Consider the following 26,612-nt stretch of genomic DNA (forward strand, 5'->3'; position numbering starts at 1 on the left):
GGCAGCAAAATTAGGCATTTCTATTAGCAATAGGATTTATTACCACACTAATGGAAATACAAAATGGGTTACTGCCAGTAATAGCATTGTTATTGTTGATGATAAACCTGCATTTGCATGGGGAAACCTACTGTATGTAACACATATATCCACCTGCTGTTATCACCATATCAGTGATAGCATTGTTATTGTTCATGATAAACCTGCATCTGCATGGGGAAACCTACTGTATGTAAGATTTATATCCACCTGCTGTTATTACCATATCAGTGATAGCATTGTTATAGATGATGATAAACCTATTTGTATCAATATCAGAAAAAATAACACTTTAAAAAGTTTTATTAATGGATAAAATAAATGTATTGTATTAAAGTTTTAGATGTGTTTTTAAGGGGAGTGTACAAGAAATAACTATTTTTAGTCAGTTTTTTTCTTAAATCTGTGCTCTCAGCTCTAAGTTTGTACATGCCTAAGCACAAATACTGCTCAGCCATTACTGTAAGTTATCCCTTATTACTTTGGGCAAGTATTGCAGGGGCAACAGAGTATTGCTTAGCTGCCCTGGTGATATGTTTTGGTCAAATTACAGTGGAAAAAAAACAGATGTTTGACCATGATAGGGCTGACAATGATAAAGTGTTCCCAAATGTGACATTATTTCAGTACTTCAGCAGTAATGGAGCATATTCATCCATCCACCTAAATATATCTATTGTTATCTGTAGCCAACTTACTGTGATACTGGTCTTGGGTTAATAATAACCTGAATAAACAGAATAGTATTATTTATAAGCAATTGAAAAAAAATTGTACAATTGTATTACAGTATTTTTCCTTTCATCTGGCTTAATAGAGAATGTGCATCCATGAGAATCTGTGACATATTGTGTTGTATTTTTTGTAGCTAAAAATCACAGGCAATTTGAAAGTTGGGAAAATAATGTTTTTAGCTATACCAAAATCCAAGTCTAAGGGGTAGATAACATTTGGAATAGTCAATTGCAGTCATGTCCTATGTGACAATTGGGCACTAATGCATGCACCCCATAGGCAAACGCAGGGGTTTTTCCATCTGCCTGGAAACCCCCCTCCCCAGCCCACACCATGACTACAATAGAAATAGTAATATAATAGAATTTTACAAGTGCTGCATGTTATTCTCACTATCATAAATGAAATAATTAGCACTACCTGTGGATATTTTAACATGTATCAGTAATAATAACCTGTGCACCAACTAGGAGATCTGGAAAACATTCACTGTTAGGGATGCACTGCTATAGAGCGCAATATGTACATATATGTCAAGGGCAGTACTAGATTGCTCCCAGACTCCCGGACTTGCTCTAATACTCTGGAATGGTGCCTACATCTAAAATAAAAACATTCAGCTCAGGCAGGATAGCCCTACTGCCGCATTTAATGGCTTATTGTGATCGCTGGTCCTGTACATGCTGGATTTATGACACACAATACACTTTGTATGACGCATATTAAAGCTGGTTAAGTGCTAATTCTACCCTCTTCATAGACTTGCCACACTCGCTCTAAAATCAAGCATTTGGAAACCTCCCTCTAGAAATCCTGCGTTTGCCACTGCACCCTGGAAGACATGTTTACCCATCAGACATTTATGGAGTTGCAGCTAAATGATCATATTTATGTGTAGCCAACACCACAGGAGAACAGCGTCATTTGCTGGCAACTAAGGATACATTGTGTTATCATACTGTAGAGCAAGGCTTAGGCTTACTATACATATGGGAATGTAACAGTCACCTCTTTTACCTGGGCACTACAGAGTATAACATTAACTAGGGTACTAATATAGTTAATAAAATGATCTAGGGCACTACTATGGGGCATAAATGTAACACTTGTTATAGAGATAGGTGTCTCTCTAGAAGCATTGGGGTGGGAGATTCTTCAAGATGCTGCTATGGGGCACACAAAATTCTGGCTATGCCCCTGCTAGTAAATAATTTAGTATTGCACAATCACAATACAGAAAATGCCTTTTGTGTCTTTCCAGGCTGTTCTGAAATAAAAGGATAGTCTATTTGACACAGCAAAAAACACTACACAAACTGCATAAACTAAATAAAGTATTTGAACCACATCTGCTTTATAGTGAGTTATGTTATGGCAAGAAAAAAAAACATAATTTGAGATGCTCTTTTACCTAAGGCCAGCAATTGTCCACTGATTTGATTTTATATTTCAGGAGGGAAGTTACAGATTTACAGTAGAGTTTAGGGGGCAAATTCATCTTATACAGATTCTGGGAACAATATACATATTCAGGAAATGGGTGTGTGAAGGGGAGTAATGTAATAAGCACTAATAATTATAGGAGCGTGGCCTGGAGTAGCATGGCATAGGATGTGTTTGCCAGCTCTCCCGCTTTCATCCTGTTAAATAATTCTGTTTGTGTGGACGTATTCTCTGTAACTGCTGTGTAGCAGTGAGTTACTCTTTCCTGCATCTCCTAGGTTCACCAGTGGGCTCTTTGTCCAGTGCCTACTTACCTGTTGCATGCTGATCTCTATGGCTGGGTCCCGCGGTGTGGTGTTCCTGGCTCTAGCGGCTGTTCTCTTGTGCTGTGTGGCTCCTTCCTGCTTTCTGGCAGTGACCTCCACCTGCCTGGCTGTGCTACTTCCTGCACGTTGCTCCTACAATTTCTTTTAGCCTGTCCTGGTGACATGGGATGTACTGGGGATTGACGGCTGCCATCTTGTTCCTGGTGGTTATTACTTGTCTCCTTTGTGGTTTCTGCTGGTGAGCTCTGGCGGTGTGCTAGCTGCCACCATTTTTCCACAGGGGCTTCCTCACGGCCACTGGTTCGAGCTTTCAGCTGTGCTGAAATTACTGCAATGGGTCAATTACTCCTGTTGGATTGCTAGCTTAATGCTGGGCATACACGGACAGATAAAATGTCTGTCAGACCGACAGACATTTTATCTGGCCGGCTGCCAGCCGCAGATGTCGTCGGCATACACTGTGAGATTTCTCTCACTGTGTATTCGGCAGACATCCGCGCTCCGCCCCTGGGGGAGGAGACATTTCCCTGTTCCTTCCGTAGGAAGGAACACAGGAAATGTCTGTCTGTCGGCCGCGGCTGGGCATACACTGCCCGATGCTGCTGACAGTTTACCGGGAAATATCGCATCGGACGGGCATGCTGGACAATCTGACATGCCCGACCGAGCAATATTTAACCCTCAGTCGCCCCCCCACACGTTACAATTATCGGGGCGATCCGCCGATATCAGGCGCATTGCCCCGATAATTGTAGCGTGTATGGCCAGCATTAGTTACAGAGATTCTATAATTGTTTTGGCTGTTTACATAAACCATGTCTAGTTCTCTGCAACAAATCCTCCAGGCTATCAATGCCTCTACACAGAGACTTCTCAGTAAGTTTGACACCATGTGGACATTTCTCCCTGCTGTACCCCTTAGAAGCTTTGTGAAAGGGTTAAGCCAGATTCTCATCTGATTTCTGAATTTACAGTCCTCATAATGTATATGACCGCCTGCATCTTGGATTAATTCAATGTAGCTGTGGGCCTTCAAAAGGTTCCTTCTATAATCCTATTTGGTGCACTGAATGTACGGGATTTACTGTTTAATTATATTGTGTGCTTTCCTAGTTCTCCTCGAGTGAGTTGGGATGGGACTGTTCCTTTATTTCCATCCTTTTAAGGAACCGAAGCCTGACCGGACTAATGTCTAATAATTTGTATCCCATTATCATGCCTTACTAATTGTTACTCTTAATTTGTATTCTACATATCCTGTTTTTCAATTTTTTTTTAAAATGTGCTGTGTTATATGTATATCTGTAAAGTATTCAATGATTCTCTATGGGAGGAGCTCCAGTTTTGTATAATACGGGAGAGCTGGTTATAGCCTAGCTTAGGTCATTCAGTTTATTGCCCTTATTATTTATGTAAGTTTACCATCTGCTATTTGGGTTTGGGGGAGTTGGGGGTTGTAGGTAGATTAGTGTAGTTTAGGGGAGGATGTGGGTTAGGGAATCCAAAGTATAACTAGGTTGGGGTTGGTTATACAGGATGGGGGGTTATGGTGAGGTTTCTTTTGGGTGTTTTTGTTTTGTTATTTTGGCAGATATTTGTTTGTGTGATATACGGTTAGTATATTTAGGATTTTACTGGCTGCATATTTACATATTTTGTTTTTGCCTCTTCTAATTACCTTGGGTATTAAGATTCGTAAATCCAAATGGTGCCTTTGGGTTCTTGTGTGCTCGTTTACTAGGGGATTTTGAGTATATCATGTTTAGTCTAATAGTTTTTGTAACAATATATTGGTGTAAAACCATTTGTATGTTGCATTTTATTTGTATTTCCTGCCATGTTTATGTTTACTTTCTTTATTTTATTTTTTTTGTTTATAATCTAACATTTCAATAAAAAAGATTGAATTTAAAAAAACACTAATAATTATTAATAATTCATTGTAATAATGTGTTTTGGATATTTAATCACATTTTGCTCTCTAATTTTAATTTCTGAATTTACTATTTTGGGGCTTAATAGTTTATTAAATAATGTAATTTCCATTGCTAAATTTGAGAATTCACCATTATAGTGAAACTTATAATCACCATGAAGATTATACATGCCTAAATTCACAAGCATTGTTTTTAAGTTGTAATTAACCACTTGCCTGGTGTGGTCGCATCTGATGCATCCTGTCATAAATGCCCAGTGGGAGGCTGCTGGAAATCTTCCAGCATCTGCCAATCTAAGAGGGACTGCCTGGTCCCTCTACACCAGCAGCTCCACCCCCATTGTGTCCCAATTACTGCTGGCCACAGTGATTGGGCAGTTCAGCTGTACACAGCAGCTGAAGAGCAGCAGCAGCTTAGGTAGCTGCGTATTCACTCAGTGTTTCCCAATTGCTGTGGACATCAGTGATTGGGCTGCCCCCCCCCCTCCTCTATGCATACCTGGCTGCTGATCCTCTTTGCATAGAACAATAAGTGTTCCCTTCAGTCTCCCCTTTGTGCACACCCAGCAGATGCATAGAGGAGCAGCCACAGGGAATAATAAACATTGCCTGCCAGCCCCCCTCTGAACACATAGTGGCTGTATAGAGGAGCAGCCACCAGGAACAATAAGCGCTGCCCACCAACCCCCTCTGAACACCTGGTGGCTGCATAAAGGAACAGCCACTGGGAACAATAAGCATTGCCTGCTGTGCCCCCCTCTGAACACCCAATGACTGCACAGAGGAGCACAGCTGGAAACATTCACACTGCCTGCCCCACCCACTCCCATCTGAAGAACTGGCAGCTACAGAGAAGAGCAGCCACCAGTTAAAGACATACTGCCCATCACTCCCCCCCCCCCCCTCTGAACACCCAGCGGCCGCAGAGAGGAGCAGCCACTGGGAACAGTCGCACTGCCCATTACCCCCCCCTTTGAACAAGAATTAGCAGCAGAGAGGAGCAGCCGCTGGGAACAGTCACACTGCCCATTACCCCCCCCTCTGAACAATCATCAGCTGCAGAGAGGAGCAGCCACCAGGAACAGTCACACTGCCCATTACCCCCCCCCCTCTGAACAATAGTCAGCAGCAGAGAGGAGCAGCCGCTAGAAACAGTCACACTGCCCATTACCCCCCCTCTGAACAATCGTCAGCTGCAGAGAGGAGCAGCCGCTGGGAACAGTCACACTACCCATTACCCCCCCTCTGAACAATCATCAGCTGTAGAGAGGAGCAGCCGCTGGGAACAGTCACACTGCCTGCTGTCCCCACCTCTGAACAATCATCAGCTGCAGAGAGGAGCAGCCGCTGGGAACAGTCACACTGCCTGCTGTCCCCACCTCTGAACACCTGGCAGCTACAGAGAGGAGCAGCCACCGGGAGCATTCAGTGCCCCCCGCTGTCCCACCTCTGTGCACAGAAAAATCTGTTGTTGTTTTTTCCATCGATGGCAGCCCAAAAGCCACAGCCTGTGCATGTGCAGAGCTCAACAATCGGTGGCTAAAACATCAATTGTTTTTGAACAATAGTTTAAAACCATTGGCCATCAATGGTACAGCTGTCGATGGCCATTACTTAAGTATTCCATGCAAAATGCTATTTTTATGGTGTACTGTGTTTAAAAAAAATAATAAAATCATGTTGGATAAGTTTTAATTAGATGTTCTTGATCTAATTCAATCATAAAAAAATGACAATTTCTGAACGTTTTTTGGAAAAAATATTAGCCAGTTAAGTGGTTAGAACCATATCCATAAATGTATATTGCAGCAGTCTTAAAAGCTCTAGCATTTCTAAAATGTATTCTAAAAACTGGTCTACATAACACCCTGTTCACAAATATTGAAATACATTTGGACAAATGATCCAAATTGGACAAACGATTATCAGCCTACACCTATTTGACTCTCACAGGCATAAGTAATTTGGGTCAAGATTTTGCCTGGAAAAATAATTGCTTCCCTTGCACCCAATTTTGATTTGCCACGGGTATGTGCTCTCCAGATACCTGCAGAATACAATTTTAATAAACTGGTCCTGAAGCTGTGAAAAAAAAGAGCACCCCCAAAAAAAAATCTCTCACCCAATTGAACTAGACATGTTGAATATGGATTTAAAAAGTGGGTATAAAAAAATGTTGAAATGTTTTTGAACTAACCCCATTTTTGAGAATTAGACTCTGGGGTAAATGTGATAGGGTGCGGAGTTCTGACATCAGCAAGTCCTGTGTGAAACTGCTCAATGGTTTAAAAAAGCAGTTATTTACCAGGCAAAATCCACCTGGTTTTGCCTGTTAAATAACTGCTACTTGAAAACATCAGGCACGGGACTCGCCAATGTCAGAACTCTGCAGCCTATTACAATTACTACTTTGTCTGCTGATGTTACACCTGTGTTATGACAGTAACATTAGACAGCTTCTCCGTTTGTTTATACCAAAATGCAATGCAAATAAAACTCTATACCATAGTGTTATTATAGCATCAAAAGATGATGTACAGCATATTTACCGAAATTGGTATGTAAGGGATCTCCTGATAGGATTCGAATGTTGACTCCTGAAAAATTATATTGTTAAAAGTATACAAAAAAAGAGAATGTTAAATGTGATTCATGTGTATGTTTGTTTATTAACTGCTATATAAATACAATATTTCTGATAAGAGAAAATGTGACCTGTTGTGTGTGTGTGGCCAGTGCCACTTGGCTGTGTATCCCACTATACTATGATCTACCCAAATTCAAAAAAGTAGAGGAAAGTAGAAATTACATTTTAATACTTTACATTTTTTTTTAATGATTTATGGCCAACTGTGAGGCCAGCTGGGTGGCTGGTGACATTGCTGTCATAAATATGGGCCTCTTTTTATGTGGAGGTCTAGATATGTAGTCCTATCTGCCCCATGGTTAATCTGGCCCTGTGTGTAGATGGGTTCAATTTAAGGTACACATAACACACCTACACTCCGCTCTCAGGAGATGCCTAGAAGAGTGCCCAGTTTTACAGGGAAATAAAGATTTGTGTTTAGTTTTGCAGGGATCTGTTCCTCTAGCGTTTATTAAATATACATTTAAACTTTGTCTCTCTGTAGCCTTACTGGTGATAAGTCCAATTTCTTCTCATTTCTAATATAATTCTCAATTATCCCTTTTCACTTAGTAGATAGATACAGAAATGTACTTTATAATACATTGTACTTATGTTATTGTTTTACATTTGTGTAATTGTATAAAGTGTCTGTTACTACTTTACTTAAGTCGTATCAAATGTTCTAAGTGTGGAATATATATTCTGTATACCCTCCTTTTACTCCTTTAAAATAAATATTTTTGTTATGCCTATTTTTATTATTGTTGACAAACAAAATAATTTTTTGACAAATGATAGATAAAAGGGATTTACATCAATCTGAACATGGCTTAACCACAAATGCCCCTTTCCTATATATTACTAGTATTTCAGCAGCCTTTCATTAAAGCTATAAAATGTATATTCATCACTAGCATCATAATAATGAGCTGCTCTAACTATAATCATTCCTGTCTGCTGTCTATCTGCTAACTGGGATTTGTCCAGTTTCTTTTTGTTTCTCTGCACACATTAGTATATTTCTATGAATTTCTACATTCCCCATGTCACACATATTGCTTGGCTAATAAAGCCTAACTAAATGCATGAGGTAGGAGGTTATTCCTTAGAGGATTGCAGCCACTGGGCCTGATTAAGAGGTGGATGCAGTTTTGATTTTATTTTGGAAGTGGGAAATGTTTTGACTACGTCACATATGTCAGAGCCGAACTGCTCATGTGCTGCAATGAACTAGCGACAGTGGTGGACCCAGACAGCGAACATTTGGGGTGGTCTCCTCAGTACAAAAGATGGTGGCTGCAACTTTTGCATAACTTCTCAGATCCGGAGCAGCGATTTCCTTTGCGTCTACCTCTGAAACAGGCCCAATGTCTCATTGCAACCTACTAAGTAAAATTATTACATATTGGATTAAAGTTTAGGTACACTGGACTACAGATGACAAATAAGACATGTATATGGGTTGTAGGAGGAAACCAGAGCACCCAGAGGAACCTAAGCAAACATGGGGAACACATACAAACATGGGGAACACATACAAACTCCACACAGTAAGAACATTTGCAGAAATCAAACCCAAGACTTCAGTGCTGCAAGACAGTAATGCTATTTATTATACCATCCTTGCTGTCCAGAAACTGCAAACCTCTATTCATAAAAGGTCAATAAACCCTTTTGCTGGAGAGAACATGGGTTTTCATAGGTAAAAGATGTTGCATTCACATCACACTATAAATTAATGTAGTTACCAATAGCAATAATCCCCAGTGAAAAAATATTTTTCAATGCCAAGCACTTACCAAACTGTGAAGTGCTGGAGGCACATATATTTCTGCCAAACATATGCTATGGACATCACTAATACTCAGTGTTATTGTACAGTTTATCATAATTGTTTAGACTATTAGTATTTCTATTTTTAATAAATGTATACCTAACATCAGTCATTATAAATATGTGCCCAATGTGCCTGCCCCCTTAAATGTGTCCTAAATATATATGTCCCTATAAATGTGTGCCAAACATCTGCCCCTATAAATGTGTATCCAATGTATCTACCCTATAAATGTGTCCCTAGTGTATCTGTCCATGTACATGTGTGCCCAATGAGTCTACCCCCCTAAATGTGTCCCTAGTGTTTCTGTCCATTTACATGTGTGCCCAATGTTTCTACAACCATAAATATGTTCCTAGTGTTTCTGTCCCTGTACATGTGTGCTCAATGTGTATATTCCCATAAATGTGTCCTGAATGTATCTGGCCCTGTACATGTGTGTCCACAGTGTCTACCCCAATAAATGTGTCCTAAGTATATCAGTCCCTATAAATTTGTGCCAAGCAGCTGCCCCTTTAAAAGTGTGTCTACCATATAACTTTGTTGCTAGTGTGTCTGTCCCTGTACATGTGTGCAGAATGTGTCTACCCCATAAATAAATCCTAAGTATATCAGTCCCTATAAATGTGTGCCAAGCATCTGCCCCTAAAAAATTGTGTTCTGATTTATCTACCCTATAAATGTGTCCCTAGAGTATCTGTCCCTGTACATGTGTGCCTAATTTGTGTACCCCCATAAATGTGTCCTGAGTGTATCTTCCCCTGTACATGTGTGCCAAATGTGTCTACCCCCTTAAATGTGTCCTAAGTATTTCAGTCCCAATAAATGTGTGCCAAGCATCTGCATCTATAACAGTGCGTCCAACATATCAACACTATAAATTTGTCCCTAGTGTATTTGTTCCTGTACATACCCCATTAATGTGTCCTGAGTGTATCTGCCCCTGTACATGTGTGCCCAATGTGTCTATCTCCATAAATGTGTCTTAAATATATCAGTCCCTATAAATGTATGCCAAGCATCTTCCCCTATAAAAGTGTGTCCGGTGTAACTACCCAATAATACTGCTTTTACACTGACTTTAAAATCTCCGGGTGATGCACTTGAATGCACATCAACCCGAGATTTTTGTGGGTGTAAATGGATCAACCTGGGTCCAGTGACCCGGGGAGCCGACCTGGCTGGATTGCATGGTTGAGTATGTGTCATTCCTGTATCACCCTGCAGCAGGGCCGCCATCAGGGGGGGACCGCTGGGCCTTGAGTCCTGGGCCCGGAGAGAGTGGAGAGAGAGGGGGGCCCGGAGGCAGCGGCAGCCAGGGATGGTACAGAGAATAGCTATACATCGCCGGCAGTATTTAAACTATTAGCGCCGCAGCCGACCGCAAGCCAGCCAGAGCTTGCAGAACGGCATCCAATCAGGAGCGGCCACTCCTGATTGGCTGCCGGTTCGCGAGCTGTGATTGGCTCGCGGCCAGCGCAATACTTGAAATGCAGTCGGCGATGTATAGCTATTAGCTAGTCTCTTTACCATCCCTGGTTGCCGCTGCCACCGGGCCCCCATGTCTTCTACCTGCGCCAGCTGAAGAGAGAAAGGTACTCCTTGACCTTGCTGTGTGCTCCCCCCTAGTCCAGCCTCTCCTTCCCTGCCTCCATTCCAGCCAGCCTTCCATGTCCTAAGCCTCCCTCCCTGTAGTCCAGCCAGCCTTCCAAGTATCTCTATAGTACAGCCAACCTTCCCTGCCTAGTCCCCCCCAGTCCAGCCAGCATTCTCTGCCCTGTGCCTTCTCCCCCCAGTACAGCCAGCCTCCATCCCCCCCAAGTCCAGCCAATATTCCCTGCCCCCCCCCCAAGTCCAGCCAGCGTTCCCTGTCCCCCCCAGCAAGCCAGCATTCCCTGTCCCCCCAATCCAGCCTGCCTTTCCTGTCCCCCCCAGTCCACCTAGCCTTCCACACCCTGTCCCCCCTCCCCCCTGGTCCAGCCAGCCTTCTCTGCCTTGTGGCTCCCCCCCACCCCCTAGTCCAGCCAGCCAACCTTTTTCTGCCCTGTGTCCTGCACTTCCCCTTCCTTTTGGCTTTTTATGTAGATCCGGCTTTTTCAGTGTATGTTAGGTGGATCCAGCTTTCACAACGTTGATTTCCCTATATTTTAGATTTTTTGAGAATTTTTAAACTGGTTTATCAACCAATTGATGTCCCACCCCCGGTGTAGCTCCGCCCACCACTGCCCCATCCCCCCCTGGGGGGCCCTGCCTATTTTGACAGTACTGGGCCCCACAATTTCAGATGGCAGCCCTGCCCTGCAGTGTAACCTGTGCAACCCAGGTCACGATAACCCGGGTCTCACCGCATGCTGCTCGATTGGCCAGCTTCAGTGGCGCTTGCAGTTGACATAATCTCCAAACATCCACTGCCAGGCCGACCAGAATGAAGCAGCGCACAAAATCTGACCTCTGTGCCTCCGGACCGCTTCAGAGTAAGGTATGGGGGTCTTGGAGGGGGAGGGAGCTTAAGAAGCACTGCAAACCTGCACTGGAGAGCCGGGTCAGTGCTGAACGGTGCCTACCTGGGTGCTGCAGTGTAAAAGGGGGTTTGTCCTGGGTTTGATACAGGTTAGAAACGTGTTCCAGGTCCTGAGACAGACCCAAAACTTTGATGTAAAATGTGTCCCTAGTGTTTCTGTCCATGTGCATATCTGCCCAATGTGTCTACCCCATGAAGGTGTTCTGAGTGTTTCTGCTCCTGTACATGTGTACCCAATGTGTCAACCTCATAAAGGTGTCCTGCGCGTATCTGCCCCTGTACATGTGTGCCCAATGTGTCAACCCCCATAAATGTGTACTGAGTGTATCTGCCCCAGTACTGGTGTGCCCAATGTCCAGAGTGTATCTGCCCCTGTACATGTGTGCCTAATGTGTATATCAGTCCCTATAAATGTGTGTCCAATGTATCTTCCTTATAAATGTTTTCCTAGTGTACCTTTCCCTGTACAAGTGTGCCTAATGTGGCTACCCCCATAAATGTGGCCTTAGTGTATCTGTCCCTGTACATGTGTAACCTGTACAATCTGCCCAATTTGGCTACCCCCATAAATGTGTCCTAAGAGTATATACCCCTGTACATGTATACCCAATGTGTCCACCCCCATAAATGTCCCTATAAATGTGTGCCAAGCATCTGCCCCTATAAAAATGTATCCAATGCAATTACCCTATAAATGTGTTCCTAGTGTATCTGTCCATGTACATCTGTGCCTACCCCTTAAATGTGTCCTGAGTGTATATGTCCTTGTAAGTATGTGTTCCCAATGTTTCTGCCCCATTAAAAATGTGTCCTGCGTGTATCTGCCCCTGTACATATGTGCCCAATGTTCTGGAGTGTATCTTCACCGGTACATGTATGCCCAATGTGTCTACCACCATAAATGTGACCTAAGGATATCAGTCCCTATAATGTTTGTCAGGCATCTGCCCCTATAAAAGTTTGTGATTTATCTACTGTTCCTGTATATGTGTGCCCAATACGTCTACTCCTATAAATGTGTCCTGAGTGCATATGCCCCTGTACATGTGAGCCCAATGTATCTACCCCCATAACTGTCTCCTAAGTATATATGTCCCCATAAATTTGTGGCAAGCATCTGCCCCTAAAAAAAAATATCTGATGTAATTACCCTATAAATGTGTTCCTAATGTATCTGTCTTGTGCATGTGTGCCCAATGTGTCTACCCCTTAATGTGTCCTGAGTGTATCTGCCCTTGTACATGTGTGCCCAATGTGTCTAACCCCATAAATGTGTCCTGAGTGTAACTGACCCTGTACATGTGTGCCCAATGTGTCTAACCCCATAAATGTGTCCTTAGTGTACCTTCCCTTGTGTCAGGACCTGGGGGGATTTTTGGATCCAGGTTTGAATCAAGAGTCGAAGCAGGAACGGTCTTGTTAAACTGAAAGGCATCTGTTTTAATAGGAGTATTTAGATTCATGGAATTAAACAAATATATAAATCCTGTAACAAAAGTCCATGGGTGAACTGAGAATAAATGTCTGGCAGAGAATAAAAGTCCAATTGCTGTGGAACTGCGAAACAAGTGTATGATAACAAAATAAATCCAATAGATGTGAAGCAGAGAAGCAGGTGTCTGGTAATGAATTAATTCAATTGATGTGAGGCAGAGAAACAGGTGCTTGGTAATGAACTGACAGAGAAGAATTTAAAATAGAGGTATGCTGAGGATCAGAGGTCTGTAAACTGCAGTGGGTTCTGAAGTGCATGCGGCTGTTCAGTAACAAGTGGAGGGTGAGTCATGGGGTATAGCTGGTGCAGGAATCCTGGGAACTGCCTGGAATGCTGACAGGAAGCAAACGAGACACTGCTAAGACTGCAATATACCAAGGCTAGGGAGCACAGAGAACTCTCACACAGCAAGGCTGAGAATATGTTGCACTGGCAATTACAGGGTGTGCTGAATACCCTTAAGTACCATGGGAAGGTGCAAGATAGGTTGCTGAGAGTCACATGCAGATCTCCAACCTGATTGGCCCATTCAGGTCACATGCCCAAAACCAAGATGGTGTGTAGCGAAAAGCAGATTTTGGAGCCCGCATGGGCATAACTGCGCACAATATGTTAATGGTATAAACATGTAACTTGCATTTTTTTACTTTATTTGAAATATCCTTTTATGTGGATAGGTGACAAAGCTCCTCTGAATTAATTCCCTTTTGAAGATGAGAAAATAAGGTCAGAGGAAGGTCTGTCTTCCTGGGCCTGCCATAGAACTGGATGTTTAGGGCATAAAGAAAAATGTTTGTACAACATCTAGCCAGGCCCTTGATAAGCTGTCATTAAAAGCCCTGTGTCCTGTTCCTGAACAGATATCAAAGCAGGACTGCTTATACCAGAGACACACAGTCTTCAAAAGGTGTGGATTCCCTCACCTAAGTCCAGGGGTATGTTTATTGACATAAGTCTTGGAGCTCAAACAGGAGAGAGTGAGCAGTGACCTAACCCCTGCTCAAGTGACCAAGAAACCCTGTGTTACAGTCAGCTAAGCAATGGAAGGGTTAAGCTATCCCATGGGAGGGTTATTATCCCCCCCAAGGGGGGGGGTGAGGGGGAAATAACTGGGCACACAGGGATAAAATAATGGCTCACTGGACAGAAGGTGTGATTCTCTGCTTGAGGTTGTTGACAAGACACATGGCACCTGAATTCGTCATTGGGAAGGCCTCAGCTGTTCTGTCCATCGCGATCTGAATGGTCTGTTTTCTCCCATATTATTCTTTTCTTTGGTTTACTCGAAATGATTAACTGTATTTGTGACTTTTTGTAACATCCTTATATCCTTTGTAATTTTTGTACATAAGCTTTGAAGATAAACTAAACTAATTTTAGTTCTTGGAATCTGTGTTTTTATGACCCAACCACCTCATGCTTGGCATGTTACCTAAGTTTAAATATTGATAATTTGTGTGTACAGGTGAGAGCAGAAGCTTCTCCTACGCTTTAGCATTAAATTGGTCTCCTGCTGGTGGCAGAGACCGGAGTTAATAACTACAAGCGCTAAAGTACCGGTGTTAAGTCATGGCGGTGACTCTCAGATTGTCAAATCTTGGAAGACTTGTCACGGCGGTCCATGACAGGTGGCACGTAGCACTCTGCAGCATGGAGAAGCTGCCAGTCTTACCTGTACCAGCATGGTCTGTTCCCATGGGACCTCCTTGCCTACCTTCTGCCAACCTCCAGAGTGTATCTGCCCCTGTACATGTGTGCTCAATGTGTCTACTCCATAAATGTGTCCTGAGTGTATCTGCCCCTATACATGTGTGCCCAATGTGTCTACCACAATAAATTTGCCCCTATAAAAGTTTGACTGATGTATCTTCCCTATAAATGTGTCGCTAGTGTATCTGTCCCTATACATTTGTGCCAAATGTGTCCACCCCCATAAATGTGTCCTGAGTGTATTTGCCCCTTTACATGTGTGACCAATGTGTCTACCACCATAAATTTGTTCGGAGTGTATCTGCCCCTTTACATGTGTGCCCAATGTTATTACCCCCATAAATGTGTCCTGAGTGTATATACTCCTGTAAATGTTTGCCCAATGTGTCTACCTTAATAAAAGTGTCCTAAGTATATCAGTCCCTATAAATGTCTGCCAAGCATCTGCCCCTATAAAAGTGTGTACGATGTATCTACCTTATAAATGTGTCCCTATTGTATCTTTCCCTGTACAAGTGTGCCTAATGTGGCTACTTCCATAAATGTATCCTTAATGTATCTGACCCTGTAAAAGTGTGTATCTTTCCATTTACAAGTGTGCATAATATGTCTACCCCCATAAATATGTCCTAAATGTATATGCCCCTGTTTCTGCCACTGTACCTGTATGCCTAATGTGTCTACCCCCATAAAAGTGTCCTAAGTAGGCCAGTCCCTATAAATGTGTGCTAAGCATCTGCCCCTATAAAAGTGTGTCCGATGTATCTACCCTGTGAATATGTCCCTAGCATATCTGCCCCTGTACATGTGTGCCCAATGTGTGTACCTGCATAAATATCTCCATAGTGTATCTGCTGCTGTACATGTGTGCCCAATGTGTCTACCCACATAAATGTGTCATGAGTGTATCTGCCCCTGAACATGTGTGCCCAATGTGTCTACCTTGAAAAAAGTGTCCTAAGTACATTAGTCCCTTTAAATGTGTGCCAAGTATCTGCCCCTATAAAAGTGCCTGAAGTTCTACCATATAAATTTGTCCCTAGTGTATCTGTCCCTGTACATGTGTGCCCAATGTGTCTACCCCCACAAAAGTGTCCTAAATGTAACTGACCCAATACATGTGTGCCCAATGTGTCTTTCCTCATAAATGTGTCCTAAGTAAATGTGTGCCAAGTGTCTGCCTCTATAAAAGAGTGTCCAATGTACTTACACTATAAAAGTGTCCTGAGTGTATCTGCCCCTGTACATGTGTGCACACAGTGTCTACCCCATAAATGTGTCCTAAGTATATCAGTCCTTATAAATGTGTGCCAAGCATCTGCTCCTATAAAAGTGTGTCCAATGTATCTACCATATAAATGTGTTGCTAGTGTTTATGTACCTGTACATGTATGCCCAATGTGTCTACACCCATAAATGTGTCCTAAATGTATCTGCCCCTGTACATGTGTGCCAAATGTGTCTACCCCATAGAAGTATCCTAAGTATTCCACTCGCTATAAATGTGTGCCAAGCATCTGCTCCTATAAAACTGGCCTTGATTAAGACCCGCTCGCTGCCGGAGGTAGCTCGCAGGTCTGAAGGGCGTTTCTTTTTTTTCAGTCCGGCCTCCTGGCCGCTCTCTATGCTGTGGGTGACCACCCACAGCTTTAACGAGCGGCCAGGTGATGGTCGCGATGGTCGCAACCATCACGACCATCAGGGCTTGCATCAGGGCTTGCTGTAGGGTCTTGTTCCCGCAAGCCCCAGTGAGCTTCCTGCTCTAAATAGAGCAGGAAACTCACCACTGACATCACTGGTGATGTCAGTGGTGCCTCCCACAAATGGCAGGTGTTCCTTCGGGAACGCCTCCGTTTGTGTAGCCACCCCCCTGCCCGCCTCCAAAACAGGGCGAGCTGTCAATCACAATCGACACCCACCCCGTTTTGGTGTGAAACCCGTAGTGATGAAGCGCCTGTCGCTTGGAGGGTCTCGCACATGAGCACGCCGGAGGCGGTACATGTGCAGGGGGCAAACATCGACCCACTTGCGAGCGCACAGCGCTTGCGAGCAGGTCTGAATCAGCCCCTGTGTCCAATGTATCTACCCTGTAAATATGTCTCTAGCATATCTGTCCCTGTACATGTGTGCCCAATGTGTCTACCTCATAAGTGTGTCCGGAGTGTATCTGCCTCTGTACATATGTGCCCAATGTGTCTACCCCCATAAATGTGTCCTGAGTGTATCTGCCCTTGTATATGTGTGCCCAATGAGTCAACACACATAAATGTCTCCTGAGGTTATCAGCTACCATACATGTGTGCTTAATATGTCTACCCCTATAAATGTGTCCTGAGTGTATCCGCTCCTGTACTTGTGTGCCCAATGTCACTACCCCATAATGTGTCCTAAGTACAGTATAACAGTCCCTATAAATGTGTGCCAAGCATCTGCCCCTATAAAAGTGTGTCCGATGTATCTACCCTATAATTGTGTCCGCAGTGTACCATATCTGTCCCTATAAATATATGCACAATGCGTCTGCACCTAAGTTTTGCTCATGAGCAGTTGCAAAACTGGCTAAACAACATGAACATCAACATTGTGTGAAATTCTGAATCAGACCCCGAGTATAGATGAAGCAGATGCCACTACCTACTACCTCATGTGTGATGAAAGAACTTCTACCATACAGGGCTGTCACTGGAGGCTTGGGCCATGTATCTGCATGCCCTCACCTTTAAAATGATAGATAGAGAAGGGGAATCATTGATGGTTTGCATACATTAAAGGCTATTTCTGCTGTGTAGAATGGCAGCCAATGTGCCAATCAAGAAAGGTCAAAGGGCTTAGCAGAACCCGTTAATGCCTTCAAAGGTCAGATCCATGGGATCTTCACCATTGATGTTTTTAACCATTGATGATTGATGGCCATAAAAAAGGCATAGTGAAGGATTCAAATACTGTATCCAGACAGTTGTATTTGAACTCCCACCAGCTAGGGAAATATATAATTAAAAGATATGCTCAGCACCTCAGGTCTGACCATAATAGAACAGACACACAGGGGCGTTGTGACTACATGAAGCACTGGGAGGCAGCCGGATTCGTGCCCAAAGCTCAAAATATGGGCTTATGTCTGGGAGAGGGGGCACATGTGACCCTGCCACCAGACCCAGTACATCCCTGAGCCCTTACCCTTTTTAATGCACTTCATTGAATTTCACAAATACTGTATGTCACTACTTAATCTCAATATTACCAAATACTCATCTCTTGTTGCATTACTTGCAAAAATGGAGTGTGGACAATTTAAAACTGGTCATTTATAATTAGGTCAGGGCAAGGTCAGACAACTACAGAGGGTGACAGATTATTTTAGGGGCATAGTATTTATACTTTTAAAAAAATACAGAACAATATAAATGATGTGCTAGATTTGTTGAGAAAAACTAAGCTCTACTAGAATATCTTACCTCAGGTCGCCTAGGTCTACTCATTTGTATGGTAATAAAATCAGCTTCCATCTTTAAAAAATATAGAAGATATAATTAATTATACATTTTAACATTTGTTCTAAATATGCTGTTATTGTGAAAGAACAATAAGTTTTTATACATTACTTTGTTCAACAACTGTTCTTCAAACATTTGAGATTAGCCCACTGTGTAAGCATAAGCGTGGCTACAGCAGGTTTGCCCCACAACAATGTTTATAGTGTATTTCTTGTTGAGATAATGCAACAAGATAATCTCAACTGTGGTGCAGCACTCAAGAGCAGCAGAAGACATCCAAATGAAGTCAGACACCGTGACCTCTAGTGATCATACAAAATATAAAATGTACCTTTTATAATGTCCTTTAAAATAGAATAAGCAAAATATATAAATCAAAAACTCAAGATTATGTAAATAATTTATTTTTTAAATGTGTGTGCTCCACAATATTAATCATAATGTAGTGATCCTTCTATCAAACTATATACCACCTCAAATATATTGAAGGAATTAATATATTAGTCGATTTTTGCTAAAAAAATCCACTCAATGTTATCCTTAGCTATTATTAAATGATATGTTACCACTATGTGTTGTAGTCCCTCTCTTTCTTTGGTCACAGAGCACTGTAGCCAATTGTACTCATTTACTAATTGGTATGGGTGGTAAGGTGATATAACAGACACTAAATACCATAAATGGTATATGTGATAAGAGTGGTTATTTAATTAGCACCCACAACTGATAGACAATTGGAGGCAATGTACAGTGTATATCAAATACTTATTAAACTCAGTAGTAACCCTTATAAGTTTAATAAGTGTTTGATACAATTAATCCGTGAGTGCCGAACTACAGGAATACTTTGCTTCTCTTGCTTTTTTGTTGTGAATTTCTACATTCCTGGGAGCACCTACCTTCAATAAACAAATATACCATAAACATAATAATTACAGATAATGAATTATATGAAATGGGAAGGATAATCTTATGAACAATGGTCTGTGTGGATATATTTTTCTGTTTCTTTATCCAAATTAAGTCACCAACTTAAACAATACTTATACATAGAAAACAAAAAAGACAGTCTCACATTGCGCTCTGGATTCTCCTAGCAGAATGAATCCTACTCACGTGATATAATGAAATTTTTCTTCTTGGTTCTAGACATGATACTCATAAAAATAAATACAATAAAAATATCATAGTATAATATCATAATAAACAAGACAGTTCCATGTGTGCATCTTTCAAGGAGAAGGGTGTGGGAGTAGATCCTGTCCCAAAGTAGGGTTCCCCAGTTCCATTGAAGATGCCCCACACGTGATGAAATTATGATATTGCTCAATTTCTTACATGAATGCTTACTTGAAAAATATATAACACTATTGTGTTTTTCTTGTATTTATTTTTATGATTATCATCTCTGGAACCAAGAATAAAAATGTCATTATATCACATGATTAGTAATCACTATGCTGGGACAATCTAGAGCACAATGTGAGTCTTCTTTGTTTTCTAAGTATTTATTCTTGAGAATTCAGTAGAGTGCTATAGAGTGCTGTTAACATCTGTCTCCCACTTATTTCATGGGGGTCACTGATTTGTGTCATTTAGTTAAACTTTTACAGGATTTGTTTTTATACATGAATGGCATATTAGTCCACTGGAATACAGTAAAACATCAGCTACTATGATCAGGGCTGTCTTAGCAGTGTGGGCCCTGGGCAAAGAAATGCACTGGGGCCCCTACCCACCCATTCACAGGAAAAACATTTAAATGGTCAATAAAATTAAACCTTTAGATTTAGTAGTACTTTCAACAAAATCAGTTTGAATATAAAAAAAATAAATGTTAAATAACAGGCAAACCATACAGTATGAAATAATTATTTAATATTAATCAACACAAATGTTTGCAACATCTCTTTTTTGAGAATTTTTTATAATCGGCTTGAAGTCAATGGTTTTCAGGATCATTCTCACTTGTAGATTCCTCTTATCTCATCCCCGGCATCTTCTGGCTGCCCCTAACTCTTTCCTGGCCCTTCCCCATGAGGCCATTCCTTTTTTTGGGTGCATAATGTCCCTATTTGAAAAATGGGGGGGCGCCAATGCTCTTTCTGGTACAGGGCAGTAAAAAGTCTAGCTACGGCCCTGCCCATAAGTATGGCTGGCTGCTCAAGCCCCTCTTCCCCGGTCCCGTCCCATCCCAGTCAGAGTCACTGCCACTCTGTCACTGCCACTGGTCAGACAATCAGAAATTCTGTCTGATTGTCTGACCAATGGCACAGTGGGCAGTGGCAGTGACTCAGAGTGAGGCTGGCTGACTCCTGGCACTCACTATGTATACTGTGTGTCTGGGTGATAGGCAGCAGCTACCCAAAATGACATATATAAAACACAGGTGCTGGAGCGCTGGTGGTTGCTTCTGGTAACCAGGAGTGGTGTTGCAGTCAAAATAATGCACAATAATGTGTGAGCGTCTCTTCTCAATGCACTGTAAAAGGATCCACACAGCATATTCACTGCACTGTGAGAGCAGCACTCATCCACTCAGTATATAGTAATATTCAGTATGACACAATAATTATGTGCATTATACTAACTACCTACAGTGTATATGCTGCCCAGAACAATGATATTATACAGCCACCATATAGTAAACAAGAGAGCCTGCTGCCTGTATTGGTGCCTACTATGCTAGCCTGGTGGTTTTTATTGCACTTTTTTTTTGTTTTTTTTGTGGGAGTGGAGAATCAAACATCCATTCCCAAATCCAATGCCCAGTCAGAGACCCTGCCATGGAAAACAGACTGGTACTGTCTTACCTGCTGGGTTGGATGAACGGCACACTCGAAGGTGCTGCTGCAGCTCATGCATCAAGGCAACCAATCAGAAGTCATCTCTCAGAGAGACTCTGTCTGACTGGAGCTGGCAGAAGTCATGGACAGGACAGTGTGACAGGCCGGTGAGTACTTGTCAATCACAGGGGGGTCGCTCATCATGGGGGGGAGGGCTGATGGATAGTGACACAGTGCTTGAAAAAAAAAACATTTACCAACTGGCCATGGCTGCAGGGGGGCTGGCGAGCCCCTTGTAACTTAGGGCCCTAGGGCAACTGCCCAATAAGCCCAATGGAAGAGACGGCCCTGATTATGATCCTTGAAAAACAATAAAAAATGGAAAATGTAACATTGTGAACATTATAATGACATGTATTTATTTTTTATTTTACAATGGTAGCACAATATTCATAACACTGGATCAGTTTTGTCTTTAATGGTCAGTGTTGAAAATATTTTCTATATGTAAGTTTGTATTTACACAAGGTCACTGTAAACTTTGATACAGTATCTGTTTTAGAACATATACATTTTTCAGTGAACTGCGGTGATGTAAATGGCTGAGGAGGCACTGGCTAGTATTAGAGCCAGATTTATGGATACATATATGAATCCGATAGTTCATGTGGGCATTATCCAAAGGTGCAGCAGTATATAGTGCTGGAAATTTGGTGAGTTTTGATCAAGGATGTGTGGAAAAGGTAAACAGGGGAGGCAGTGACACTGCACTTTAGCATACATGAGCTTTGGCCTGGACATGCACATGCATATAACACAAATAAAGTAAATATACCAGAACTCATCATGTTTAGCAGTCAGCAGTGGCTTGCAGCCACAAATGGCCAAGATCTGCCAGCATAGCCCTTTGTCCCTGGCACTACAAGACTAAAGCCTACTACTTGGCCACTAGACAGCATCAGGGCAAGGAGCAACAGGTGTATGAGAGATTTAAGCCATCCTGTGCTGCTGACTTCCTGCTGGCTCTGGGTGACTTGGAAAACCTAGAATTCTATATTTCCAGTTTGAGTTGTGCAGGCCAGAAAACCCAGAGTTCCAAACTTCTATTGCAGGTGCAGAATATGCCAGACTTATTTTTCTCTCCCTTAGAGGGAGCTGATCCCACCAGAATGTGGGCAATTCAGGCGAGAGACCACCCCTCTCACCACACATCCCACATTTTGCTTTTCCAAGCTTGGAGAAGTGCACTTTTCATTTTGCGATAGCCAAGACCATTCATCCTTACAAACCACCTTTCCAGGCATGTCTACTTCATACCCCCTGAACATGGGCAATTTTAGCAGAGAGTGACCATCCTCCTTTTCTTGTAGGCAACGAGTTCTAGTTTATGCCGCTGCCCAGCAGACAAAGTATCCCTCAAAGTACCAGTGAGACATCTCAGTGGTCTAGCGAGAAGTACAGGGACTGGACTTTCTTCTTCCCAAATAGCTTTTTGCCATGCCTTAGGAATGCGATACGGTCGCTGCTTTACAATGACTCCTTCAGGGGTATTTATCTTGTGTGCTATTATGGCAGTACACCATGGCAGGGATGAATACGCATCCTGATTATTGCAAATGAAGGCTTTCAGTTCGTTTCACTGTTCTGCTGACAAGATGTCCACCAGTGGAACTTCTGTAGGGCAAAGCGAACTAGAGCGGCCCCCAGGAACATGAGGGGTGGCAGTTTCCAGCACATCCTTGGCAACACCTGTCTGGTGTATAAAATCTCTGCCAATATTTAATCAGGCAAAGTGTTGCAGATTTCTGTCCTCAGACATCAATTGCTCAAACGTTCCCTCTCTAAAGAGGACTGGCCATGCTTATTACAAATTAAGGCTTTCAGTTCTTTTTGCTGTTCTGCTAACAAGGTGTCTGCTAGCAGAACTTCTGTAGGGCAAAGAGAACTAGAGCGGCCCCTAGGAACATGAAGAGTAATGGTTTCCAGCCCATCCATGGCAACATCTGTATGGAGTATAAATCTCTTGCAATATATTTCTCTGGCCATAATCAGCTAACGTGTCATGGATTTCATCCCACAGACATTATTTTTGCAAATGTTCCCTCTCCAAAGAGGACTGGCCGTGCTTTTCCACTCTTCTCCCTTTTCCGCGGTAGGGCCTTGGACACTTTACATGTCTCTATGGTTCCTTTACAAGCTCAATAAATACTGGGAAATTGTATCCCAATATGATAGAATAGGGGAGCTTAGGGCCAACTGCATCAACTAACTCATAAGTGTGCCCCTTTATGGTGAGGCTCACTTGCACCAGTGGTGGATCTAGACTTTACTTTAAGGGGGGCAGTTTAAGAATTAATACTGACTCCTCCCCTTTCTACTGATTGCTCCTCCCACTTATAGTCCTGCCCCCAAAGTGAGTTTCTGTGGTGCCTGAAATTATAATACACAAAGGGGATAATTTATATGTTTTTTGACACCGATATTTGCATACTGCTCAACACCTTATACAGGGCATTATGCAAATGTTTGTTCCGGCACCGGACTCTCATTTTTTGTGCTAATCAGTAGGGGGTGAGCAGAAATAATAGGCATTAGTGGCATGCATGGCTGATTGGAGAAACAATTTACTTGCTGCGCAGGGCCCCCAAAAAACATTTGAATCATGCCAAACTCATTTACAGAGTTTAGACTGTTATTTCAACAGTTTTGGTCTACCAGTGGGAACTCTGGCAACCCAAATAAGCATTACCCGAGAACATTAATTAACACAGAATACATTATTGTACACTATTGCTCTGTTTCTGGACATTGCACTCTACTCAAATACCAGTACTGCCAGCCTAACAACATCTCTGTAATACATATACTGCATATACAACCTAATATATGTCACAGGAGCCCCATAAACACACAGATCTCTGATCCCCAAAACACAGTGAGACCATAAATGTATCCATGCAGTACATTGTGTCACGTAAAGTACAGACATTGCGTTAATTTCCGCAAATGCCACACTAAAGGATCCCCCCTTCCCTGTAAACACATATACATAACACACACATGCATAAAACACACATACATAACACACACACACATAACACATATATACATAACATACAGATACATAACACACACACATATATATATATATATATATATATATACATAACACATGCATAACACACACACATTTATGCTTAACACACACACACATATACACATAACACACACTCATATATACATAACACGCACAGAACGCACACACACACATACAGTACATGCAAAATATACCCCTAAACTTATAGCATATTTTAAAACAGGAGCAATTTATATTTTTACCATCACCAATGGTATCTGAAATACACATATTGAACTCCCCCTCACTTGGATCAGCCACTGGATGGTCCTACCTGATGGCGGAGGGTCTCTCTCTCATCAAGTTTTAACCAAGTGGTCTGTAATGTGTACCACTCAGTCCCAGTCCTGTCAGCATGTCAGTTACTTTATTCTCCCTATCTATCCACATGCTGGGTTGCTCCAGCGGTTGCCATCTTTGCAAAAGACGCAATGACTCATGGGACTTGTAGTTTATATTTACTGCTCAAAGTCTAAAAAACTACAAATCCCATGTCACTCCACTTCTCTGGCTGGCTGGGTGATGTCTCTCCACCCAATTGTATGTGCCCGGCACGTCCAGGTCCCGGCTGATGCTCGCAACTGGCCCCAGCCTCTGCTGCCTGCAGGATTAGTAGGTGGACAGGGGTAGGGCTGTGTGTGCTAAGGGGGATGATTGCCCTGCTCACCCCCCCTGGATCTGCCACTGACTTGCACCCGTGAGAAGTATTCTATGGATCTATTTCAACTAACCCTGGCAACTTTTCCACAGCCTCTGATATCAAGGTTAGCTCACTCTCTGAGTCTATAATAGCTGAGAGTTCTCAGACTTTCAGTAACACAGTTTCCCACATGAACGGGGGTTTGGAATCCAGAGCAAAAAGCAAAAAAGCGGGGTACATAACGCCCATACTAGCAACCCCACACTCCATAGGCTTTGTTTTTCTGGGACAGTCCTACCTTACATGACCTGGCTCTCTGCACTCATAGCAAATGACCCTAATGTCTCCAGAGGTTACCTTGAGTTGGAGTGACAGTCAGGGTTTCAGGCCAATGGGGTGCCATCCTAATTGGTCGTCCATTTCCTGGTTTCTTTCCTGGCATTTTTCTCATGTTTCCTGAGGTCTCTTACCACTCCAATACTGTAATAATTTCACTAAATTCTGAGGATCAGTGCATATGACCCAGCACTGCATATAACGCCCTAGGGTTTTTATACACTGGTCAACAACCATTGTCTCTACAATCTGAGTGGCAGTGTAGTCTTCTGGCTGCAGCCAACTTTGCCCCTGTCTGGAAAGTTCTGCAATCTGGTTCCGAATAGGAACCCCAGGATATAGGGCCCATCAGTGGTATAACTAGGTTATTTGGAACCCAGGGCAAATGTAAAAATGGAGCTCCCCCTGCCACTATGTGCACGTGCCGAAGGTACGTGCGGTGAAAAATGGGCGTGGTCACTTAAAAATGGGGCATGTCAACATGACACAACCCTTTATCATCACTCTGAACATTCCTTTCCATATGCACCTTAACCCCAGTAGTGCCCCTTATACAGTACCCCCAATATGCAATGTCCCCATTTGTGGTCTTTCTTATGCAGGCACATAGTAGTGCCCCTTATACAGTACCCCCAGTAGTAGTGCCCCTTAAGCAGCCCCCATTAGTTCTCCTAATACAGTGCCCCCAGTATGCAATGCCCCCAGTAGTGGTCCCCCTTATGCAGCCCCTCATTAGTTTCCCTTATTCAGTGCCCCCAGTAGTGGTCCCCCTTATGCAGGCCCCCAGCATTGATCCCTTCCTATCCAGTGCTCCTTGTACAGTGCCCCTGTAGTGGTCCTACCTATTTAGTGCCCCCAGTAGAGGTTCCCTAGTAGGTAACCCCTTAAATAGTGCCCACAGTAGTAGTTTCTCCCCAGTAGTAATCCCCACTAGAGGTTCCCCCTCTTGATGCAGTGCCCTCAGTAGTATCTTCCCCCCAGTAATGGTGCCCCCAGTAGTAGCTCCCCCCCAGTAATGGTTTCCCCAGTAGTAGTTGCTCCCCCCAGTAATGGTGTCCCAAGTAGTAGTAGCTCCCCCCCAGTAATGGTGTCCCCAGTAGTAGTAGCTCCCCCCCAGTAATGGTGTCCCCAGTAGTAGTAGCCCTGCCCCGCACCCCCCATAGTGCAGACACACAAGTTACAATTTAAAAAAAAAAAAATACACTTATCTGAATCCACATTCCTGCTCCGGTCACTGCTCCTGCTGCACATCAGTCCTCCTGGGCTGGCACGCTCTGCATTATGGGAGAGATGTCATGACATCATGATGTCTCTCCCGTTACCCACTCCAAGAGCCAGAAGGCAGAGCTCATGAGTGAGCTAGAGCCTGGCTCTTGCAATGAGCGCTGCAGCAGTCAACGAGAGTCTGACTGTCATTGGCTGCTGGCTAACACACACATCGCTGCCGCGCAGCAGCGATGTGTGTGCAGCAGCAGCCAATGAGAGTCTGTCTGAAGCTCATTAGCTGCTGGTTTACATACACATCACTGCCACTCAGCGGTGATGTGTGTGC

At 42.9% G+C, this 26,612-nt stretch overlaps 1 long non-coding RNA gene across 1 annotated transcript; it reads right to left on the reverse strand.

Moving 5' to 3' along the window:
• Window positions 1-737: 737 nt before the first annotated feature.
• LOC148506412 (uncharacterized) lies at window positions 738-18,167 on the reverse strand. Its single transcript, XR_015869790.1, has 3 exons — window positions 18,124-18,167; window positions 7,029-7,076; window positions 738-766 (listed from the first exon to the last, which is right to left on the reverse strand). It is a non-coding gene; the product is annotated as an uncharacterized LOC148506412 (long non-coding RNA).
• Window positions 18,168-26,612: the final 8,445 nt, after the last annotated feature.

The sequence above is a fragment of the Taudactylus pleione genome, unplaced genomic scaffold (genome assembly GCF_031769625.1).
Source record: "Taudactylus pleione unplaced genomic scaffold, aTauple2 ptg000406l, whole genome shotgun sequence".
NCBI lineage: Eukaryota > Metazoa > Chordata > Amphibia > Anura > Myobatrachidae > Taudactylus > Taudactylus pleione.